Source organism: Pygoscelis adeliae, unplaced genomic scaffold (assembly GCF_000699105.1).
Source record: "Pygoscelis adeliae isolate BGI_AS28 unplaced genomic scaffold, ASM69910v1 Scaffold85, whole genome shotgun sequence".
NCBI lineage: Eukaryota > Metazoa > Chordata > Aves > Sphenisciformes > Spheniscidae > Pygoscelis > Pygoscelis adeliae.
In genome coordinates this window covers 5472384-5480650 of record NW_008824900.1, presented here as the reverse complement: position 1 = coordinate 5480650, position 8267 = coordinate 5472384, and the positions used below count along the sequence as shown (strand labels likewise).

At 36.0% G+C, this 8267-nt stretch overlaps 1 protein-coding gene across 3 annotated transcripts in view; it reads left to right on the top strand.

Moving 5' to 3' along the window:
* Nucleotides 1–2738: 2738 nt before the first annotated feature.
* The window catches only part of MKL2 (MKL/myocardin-like 2), an 80883-nt gene continuing 75354 nt past the window's right edge, over nucleotides 2739–8267 (top strand). For all 3 annotated transcript variants that reach the window (XM_009324752.1, XM_009324753.1, XM_009324748.1), the window contains exon 1: nucleotides 2739–2778. The gene's annotated coding sequence lies outside the window, so the exon portion shown is untranslated. The remainder of the gene's footprint in view (nucleotides 2779–8267) is intronic.

Here is an 8267-nt window from a genome sequence, read left to right as displayed (position 1 = left end):
CTGGGCCGCGCAGGTGGAGGCAGCCCGGAGCGGGGGTGCTGGTGCCGGCACCTCGCATCGTGCTCTGGGATGCGTCTTCCCTGGAGCTCTGCCGAGCTCGACTTACGCCGTGCTTACGCTGATAGATTCTTCCTTGTGTTGCACTGCAGTCACGGATTTTTCTTTTTAACTTTTTTTAGTAAGGCACACAAACTCCTGGGTGAGGTACGGGGCCTGTGGGTAGAAAGGCGTAACTGCAGGGCCTGGCTTCAAAAATACGGGTACTGAAACGAAAGCTTTTCCTTGTACAAAGCAATGAAGTTGAGACCTCTGGCCTTGATCACCTAAATCGTGCAACTACAGCGTAGGTTCCCTTACCTGTTAAAAGCAGCTGCGCTTAGACCAGGGTTTCGTTTGTTATTTGTAAAATACATGGATTTTAGATGGCACTTGGTTAATTGCCTTTGTACGTGAAATAACAAGTGTCTCTGCAGCAATTGTACGCACAGATCTGTATCTCGGGTGCAGGTAAATCGGTTAACGCTTGTGAGAGTGACATTCTTCGGAATGGAAGGAGCAAGGTAGAGAGCTGTGCCGCAGTCCCTTTCCTTTGTGCCAGCAAATACATTTGTCTTTATTCCATTTACGTGGGTTTTGTATTGGTTTCTAAGTGTGCAGTGGAGAAAATTGCTGGTCTGCTCTCTCAGTGCATAAGAGAGAGAGAATACTAGGACTTCATGGCTGCAGCAGGCAATATAGCTGAAATAAAAAACTACAGGATTTAAAATAAAGTGAATAATTTGTTTAATCATGAAGTAAATATCAGAAACTTATCTTTTCATGCATATTTCACAAACAGCACTGTGAAATTTCATAACTTTGCTGTCAGTATGGCTAAAAGATTTAGACTAACATCAATCAGCTTTTAAGAAAAAAACCCAACAGCTTAGACGGTACTGTGAGTACAGCATGTTATAAAGTTTGTGTTTATGGGAAGGTGATTATGCTTTTTCCTCACACTGCATCTTTCCCTTTACGATGGAAAAATGCCCAGGTTTTGAATTAATTGGTGTTTTAAAGCTCTCAACAAAAGCACAGCTGGCATTTCATAAGATTATTTTCTTAATGTTTGATGTTTTATCTAGTTCCTTCCTGAAGTTTTCTTTCCTGTGCAATTAGTTAGGGCAAATTATGATTTTGTGGTATAACTTGCATTTAAAACTTGACAGAGTGCTGTCTGCTAATCACACCAGTTATTAAGAAAATAAAAAATCTGGAAGCTGAAAATCCTTAATACGTTATTGGAAGTGCAGAACAACTTTCACAATTTAGCTGTATTTGGAGAAATGTAGGAAACTGGACTTAATGATACAGGTGAATTTTCAGGAGCAGTCATACAGTAACATGAAAATCACCTTAATATTTACCATTTTTAATTTGTGGGATTCTGTTGAATGAGTTATTAAAAAAAAGCTTTAAAGGTGGAGGTTAATACACAGATATTCAGCCAAATTTAGTGTTTACATGCATAAAATGTTCAATAAATTGGAGCCCTTGCTTGTTAGCCTAGAAATCAAATTAGGTAATTGATGAAATTATGAATTATTATGATATTTGATAGATAATATACTTAGTTGTGGTTTTGGGGTTTTTTTAAACAGCATTTAGATTACCGATTAAATAATTATTGGAAGGAAGAGGGAATACCTTTTATTGTAGGCCATTTCTTTTTTTAGGTGTTTTTGGTGTTTCTGTCTTGTTAACCTCTTCCTCTTGTGTGTTTTGGTCTGGTTTTTTACATGTTTGATTTTTAACCTTTCACTGATATGTATAGAAATCATAACATCAGCTTCAGCATGCAAACCTTTAAAAGAAGAAAACCCCTATCTGTTAGGATTCATCTCTCAGAACAAAAGCAGCATTGTGTGGCTGAGCAATGTATGAGACCTTTTACGCGATACCTATGGGTTCAGAGCCAAAACTGGAAAACCTCATTAATGTTGTATGAAACAGCAGTTAATAAATGCCACCCTTAAAGAGAACTGTGATTTTTTTTTTAAACTTTTCTAAATTTAATATGCAGTAGGTTTCCATTGACATAATCGTGTCTGTATATGCATATGTATACACACATATTCTAAAATATACTAATAAATGAAATGTTGATGATGGAACAAATATGTTTGAGTTGTTGTCATAACAAAAAGCCAAAATGTGGTTGTGAAGTTTCCTTTTCTTTTTCTTTATAAAGGTTCCTTTGTATTGGAATCTATAGAAAACTAAAACATATTTCTGTTATTAAATGAAGTATAGTGCATATATATAATTGGCACTTGAACTTCCAAGTGTGAAGACATTCCAGCGCTAAGGGATGATGCAAGCTGGGCTTGAAGGAGCTAGGCCTGGTCTTACATGTCGTAGTTGAGTTAAAAGGAGTGGGTGATGGACCTCGGGCACTATTATTCTTGCCAGAGGTAACTGGAAAGACAAATAATTAGTGTGTTAGAATTTGAGTTGTAATAAGAAAGGTGCTAAAAATGAGCTTAGAGCATATTGAAATGAATTTACTCTAAGGATTTTTAACCTGATAAGATACACTAACATCACAAAACTGCAAAAACTGAGAAAAAGCAATTTGTATTCTTAAGGTTTTCATTTCTTAGGTGGAATAGAATATGTTACTTTTAAAATAAAGAACCCTTGTGACATTTTTGTGATTTTTCTTTTTCCTGTCTTTACTTTCCAATTGACCAGAAATGTGCTGAAACAGACACTACAGAAGGAGGCTAGAAATACAAGGTAAGTGCTGTATCTTAAAACAACTAAAACTTTATAAATACAGGTTTTTTTATACAGCTGCTATTTTTTAATGAGCATTGTATCGCTTTAAATTGTGTTGGTTTTATAATCCTGTTAAAATGGAAGGTTTTCCAAGAGATACGTTCTCATACAAACAGGGATGTAGTGTATGTAGGATCCTGTGTTACCTATCCATGAGGATATGTAGTACCTGTGTTACATACGCTAGGAGCAAGTTATTGTGATGTTTTTGCTTTGCCATTTGATATGAGTGTTTTTTAATCACCCCTTAGAATTTTGACTTAAATATTCTTATGTTGATTAAATAATATTTTCTCTTTTTTAAAGGACTGTCACGCTTGCAAGCCTTCACAGATTATGTTAGACTTTTTCTAAATGTTAATAGTTTTGATATTGGTAGGTAAAACTTTGGCCTATATAGCATTTTGTTTATTTTTAACAATTATTCTGCAGTGACTCAGGCTAGTCCTAGCATAGCGCCAGAGCACTTAACAGCACAGTGCTTCCAAAGTATCACCAGACCCAATGCGTTTTTTGATTAAATAAATCCAGTTATAGATGAGATGAGGAAACTTCTTTCTCAAAGGGAGTAACTAAGAATGTTTAATGGTTGCCGATAGAATTCTATTTCAATAGGTGCTAGGAAGGGACTTGAGCAGCTTAGTAAAATAAGGAACTTAGGTTATGTCAACTAAAACGTTCTCAGTTTTGGAAATGTGTGCCTCTGATGTCCAGCTGGTACCGAAATGCTGAACATTCTGATCCTGCCCCCTCCCTCCCCATCTTTTGTATGGGAAAAAGGGCTTTGTTGGGGGGGTGGGAGGGATTTTTTATTTTCAGAATAACCGAGACAGAGCATCAAGCTTAAAGACTGCGTGATAATTTCTACTGAGGCCCCTCTAAGATGAAACAGAGCGTTGGCTCCACCTCTACAGAAAAAGCCAGACACTGCACACAACTTTCATGGCTAAGAACTGCTCCAGAGAATGGAAGAACAGCAAGATGTACAAAACTTTCTGGATATACACAGAAGGTGGTATGTATCTGGAGCGTTGATGTATTCCAACAAACCCCAGAACTGTAGTGTTAGGCAAAAAATTAGCAACTGGAAACACATAAAGATAGGGGAGCTTCTTTTAACCTGAAGGTAAGGTGTGTTTTAGGGTTGCATTCAGGCTGCATGAAGAAGAGCAGGTTTGATTAGACTTGGCAAACGAGTTCACTTCATGTCCTGGTTTAGAAAATCCCCAACCTTTGTTTCTTACTGTGAATATCTCTGCTACTTTTTTAGCAGCACGCCTAAAAAAGAGATCAACAACTGAAATTAAGTCTATTTGCACTTGACAACCATGAATGTTTCATGTTTGCTTCTTTAAATGAAATTATTCTGTGCTGCATTGAGCGTAGTGAACCAGTATTCCTGGCATTGTTTCTTAAGCATTTTTATCACCTGAAGTTCAAGAGCCTAAATTGCATAATATTAATTATGGAATAAAGCTTTTTCAAACTCTTCTTCTGTGGTAAAGATTGACAGCTGCTGTAAAACTACTCTTCAGTGTTGCTGAGGCTCTGTTGAAGCCACAGCCACAAAAATCTTCCATATCCTGAAACTCCAAAGCAAATGCACGTTACAGAATTTATTAAATAGTGTTCAGATTACTGTTATTAAATCCAGATGTTAATATAGCATTTTTGCACTTGTGCAATAAACTGAATCTCTGTGATCGTTGACTCAGTAGACAGTATTTTAAGATTTCATATTTGGGTAGTTGGCTAAAGCCATTAATTAAATGTTTGAAAACTGGCTTAAACCTGGGCATGATGCCAAAAGCAACAAAGAGAGAGAAGTCATAGTTAAGCTCATTTTTGATCTTCACACCGACTAGTGAAACACAAATGGCACAAAACACTAAAATTAAAGACAAAAAGACAGAACCCCCTGGTTTTCTACCCTTCTCAAACTGTGAATTTACAAGATAATTAGACCTAATTTGTATCCCTGAAAAGGATGGACAATTGTATTTTTATTTCCACATTTTGTTTCTAATGTTAGAAGTCTGCTGGAAGACTAGGGAACAGTTGCTGAAAACTTGATTAAAAACTCTAGAGACATCAAAATTAGTTTGGAGTTACTCTTTATTATACATGTAAGAGAGGTAGCTCATAAAAATTCAGTAGAGAAGCTGTTAAAATAGAGTTCAAATTGTTAGTGTATTCCAGTAAAGTCCAATTAATACCCATAAATCGTTCTTATGTCTCAGAAGTGACAAGTTTCTCAATATTTCCTATACAAAAAAAATTAGAGACATAGAATTCCAGCTACTGACATTCTGTCTAATTACATTGGTGGCACAATCCTTAGTTTTGTTCCCCTTTTTTAAAAACGAAAATGTATTGTCTGGTAAAGTTGTGATCCAGCAAAGCTTTAAGCATGTGTTTATGAGACTAAATGGGTTGCACAAAGTTGAACACATGCTTAAAGCTTTTCAGGATTTAGAACCACATGTTAGTAAAGCTTTAGGAAAGTAATAGTTGTGACTTAACATAAGCAAAGAAATCTGTGTATGAATGTCATTGTGGAGGTATTCCTTCTTGCAGCACAGTGTTATAGATGCAGTCAATTTTGTGTGTAGGTAATCTCTTTTAGATTGGTGGGTATTCAGTGTAGATTGTAAGTGTTTATACTTAAATGTTATCTGAGAGACCATGCGATGTCACTGTTAATCTCATTTTTTGTTTTAAAACACTGCATAAGTTGTGTGTGTTACCAATATTTTTGTATGTTGTGAATTAGCCATCTCAGCACCTTTTATTCTTGTATGTAAATAACTCTGGAAGTGTGAAAGCAAAGGAGTGTGTGTGCGCGCTTTTATAATCTTTCTTTGGTGGTAATCAGGCAGACGAGGGCCTCGGAATGTGTGTATTTTGAAAATGGAGCTTGCTGAATATGCTGAGATTACTATATAGAAATTAATGGGATCTTTATGTTCATTATTGTTGGTCTGAATTGTACCATTTGTGTATTATTTTAGGAGGTTTTGAATGGACTAATAAATCTCTGTTAACTATTTTGGAGCATTAGTTTTTTCATTATGATAACGTGTTACTTGGTAGGTTATTTTTCAGGATTTTCTCTCTAAAAAATATCATCTTAAAAATCTCTTTCCATAAAAAATACAACTCAAGACAGGTAACCAAAAGAAATGCCTTAATGTTTTGCTAATGATTTTCAATATGGAAGTTGTGCTCTTTCTACAGCTATACTCTCTACAAATATACTTAGTATATTTATATGCTCTCTATAAATATACTTAGTATATTTGTAAGGTTTTTGTTAAAGACTTGTAAACTGTGTGAATTAGGAAATAATTTTAAAAGTCTTTTTTAATCAGCTCTTGACACCATTTAGTAGTGATGTGTCAGATTTTCTATTAATTCAAATCAATTTTTTTGGATGGCAGTATGCTTGTTCGCACATTTTCCTCTCATAGTTATACTTGTGCTTGCTTCGCATCCGACAGAAGGAAATAAATTTATGTACACCCCTAGTAAGAAAATTGTGAAAATAGATAAATTCAGACTGTCATTGATGTAGGGTCACTGTGCAGCAGCGTTTGCTATGAAATTGAATGCAAAATTGACAATGAAGCCCTGTGTTTGCATGTCAGTTCTCATTTTTAAGTTTTTTGCTATTACAAAGTGGGGTTTTTTTGGTAAAATTGCAGAATTTAATGCTTGTACTCCGGAGGAGTAAATGGACTCATACTGATCAATGTATTTTTGCAAACCCTGAAGTAAGTTTTTTCCAGGTAAGAAATCCAAAACTTAAATACTGTTTGCAAGTAGTGAAAGTGCTAGTAATACTTGCTATCACTGAATACTGAGGAATTGTTCCAAAAGGAAAGTTGATCAGTTAACAGGTCGTTTGTTTGGGATTGGTGTTATTTCTTTAGAAATTTCCAATGTTTCTGTAGTTTGGCTTATATAGTTTAGGTAAGTACTGAGAATGATCACATCATCACACAACTGCGTGTGAAGTTACAGGAATGACTGAAAACCTCACCATTTTCTAGTTAATGTATTACACGCTGTAATTTCATTTGGAGTTTCTGTACAGCAGAAGGATTTTAATATCCGGTTTATGAGGGTATACTTACTGTGTTTCTAGTAAATACTGAATTCAAGAGAAGTAACTACTTTGTTATACAGTCTTTATTATTTCTGAATTTGTATGGGTTATTTACAGTACTGCTTCTTTACGTTAATGTCAAATAATACAGCAGCACTCGTACTTCCACTTGATGTAAGATAAAGGGTTTACTGAGCGAATGCTATCGGTTTCTGCAAAATGTAAACCCTCTTTACGGTTATAGGAATTACAAACCTTCCAATGTGAATCAAGCTTTAAATAATTCACTCTACATCTGCAGACAATTTCAACCAACTTTCTTTGCTTCTGTGAATATCGTGGTGTAATTGGTGATTTCTTCTGGAATCAGATCAGCATGGTGAGGCAAACTGTTCTGGCTTCTGTAGATCCAAGTTGAGTGGTTAATGACTCCCTTCTTCCTCTGCCAGACGTTCCACCCTTCCTCTGTTCTGCCAGTTTAACCATTTGACTGCTCTTTTACCAGGTCCTGTAAAATATGCCTGATTTTAAAAACTCATCGCACAGAGCTGGGAAAACAGAAAGGTGGAATCCCTGGGAAAGGGTGAAATGCAGGTGGTAACAACCGACTTCAGCCAATAGTTCATCTTTCTTTGCCCTGAGAAAGTTCTGAGCAGGAGCAAAGGTGGGCAATAAGGAGACAAACTAGAAATCTGAAATGGAGGATGGATAGAACGCTAGAAGGTACTTACATACCATTCTCTTTCCTTTTCTGCAGACTAAACCAGATTGGTAGTTGACTGGAGGCTCTTGAATATAGGCGCAGTTCTAAATGTACTGTTTCTCAAATATTTGAGGCAGTAATGGGGCCAGAAGGTAGTCCAAAAGATAGAATTCCATAGCATCTCTTTGATCTGTCTGTGGGTTCTTGGCATCTGTAGGTAGGCTTTTGAAAGCCTAAGCCAAGCCTTATGCTGGCTGGCTGAGGAACATGGTCAAGAGAAGAAAATATATATTAAGGAAGGATGGTATACAGAGCATTTTTGACTGGTAAAGTGGAGGCTGAGGTGAGAAGTGGTTTAGTGATACATGGAGGATAGAAAAAAAATAGAGAATTCAGGAAGAAAAGGAAAGCAGGTAGTGAAATGATCTGGGGAAGAAATGAACTATGATCTGATGCTAGAAAAGAAAGAATGAAAATAAGGCAAGAGAAACCTGGGCTATAGTAATTATATCTGATCAGAAGATCTTATTTTCATCAGATGATCAGTAGTTTTCCAACAGGATTCTAATAAAACTCTGTAGTATATTTTTTTTCGAAAATATTTTTAATGCTGTTCAAGAAAAGTATCTTTGAGGA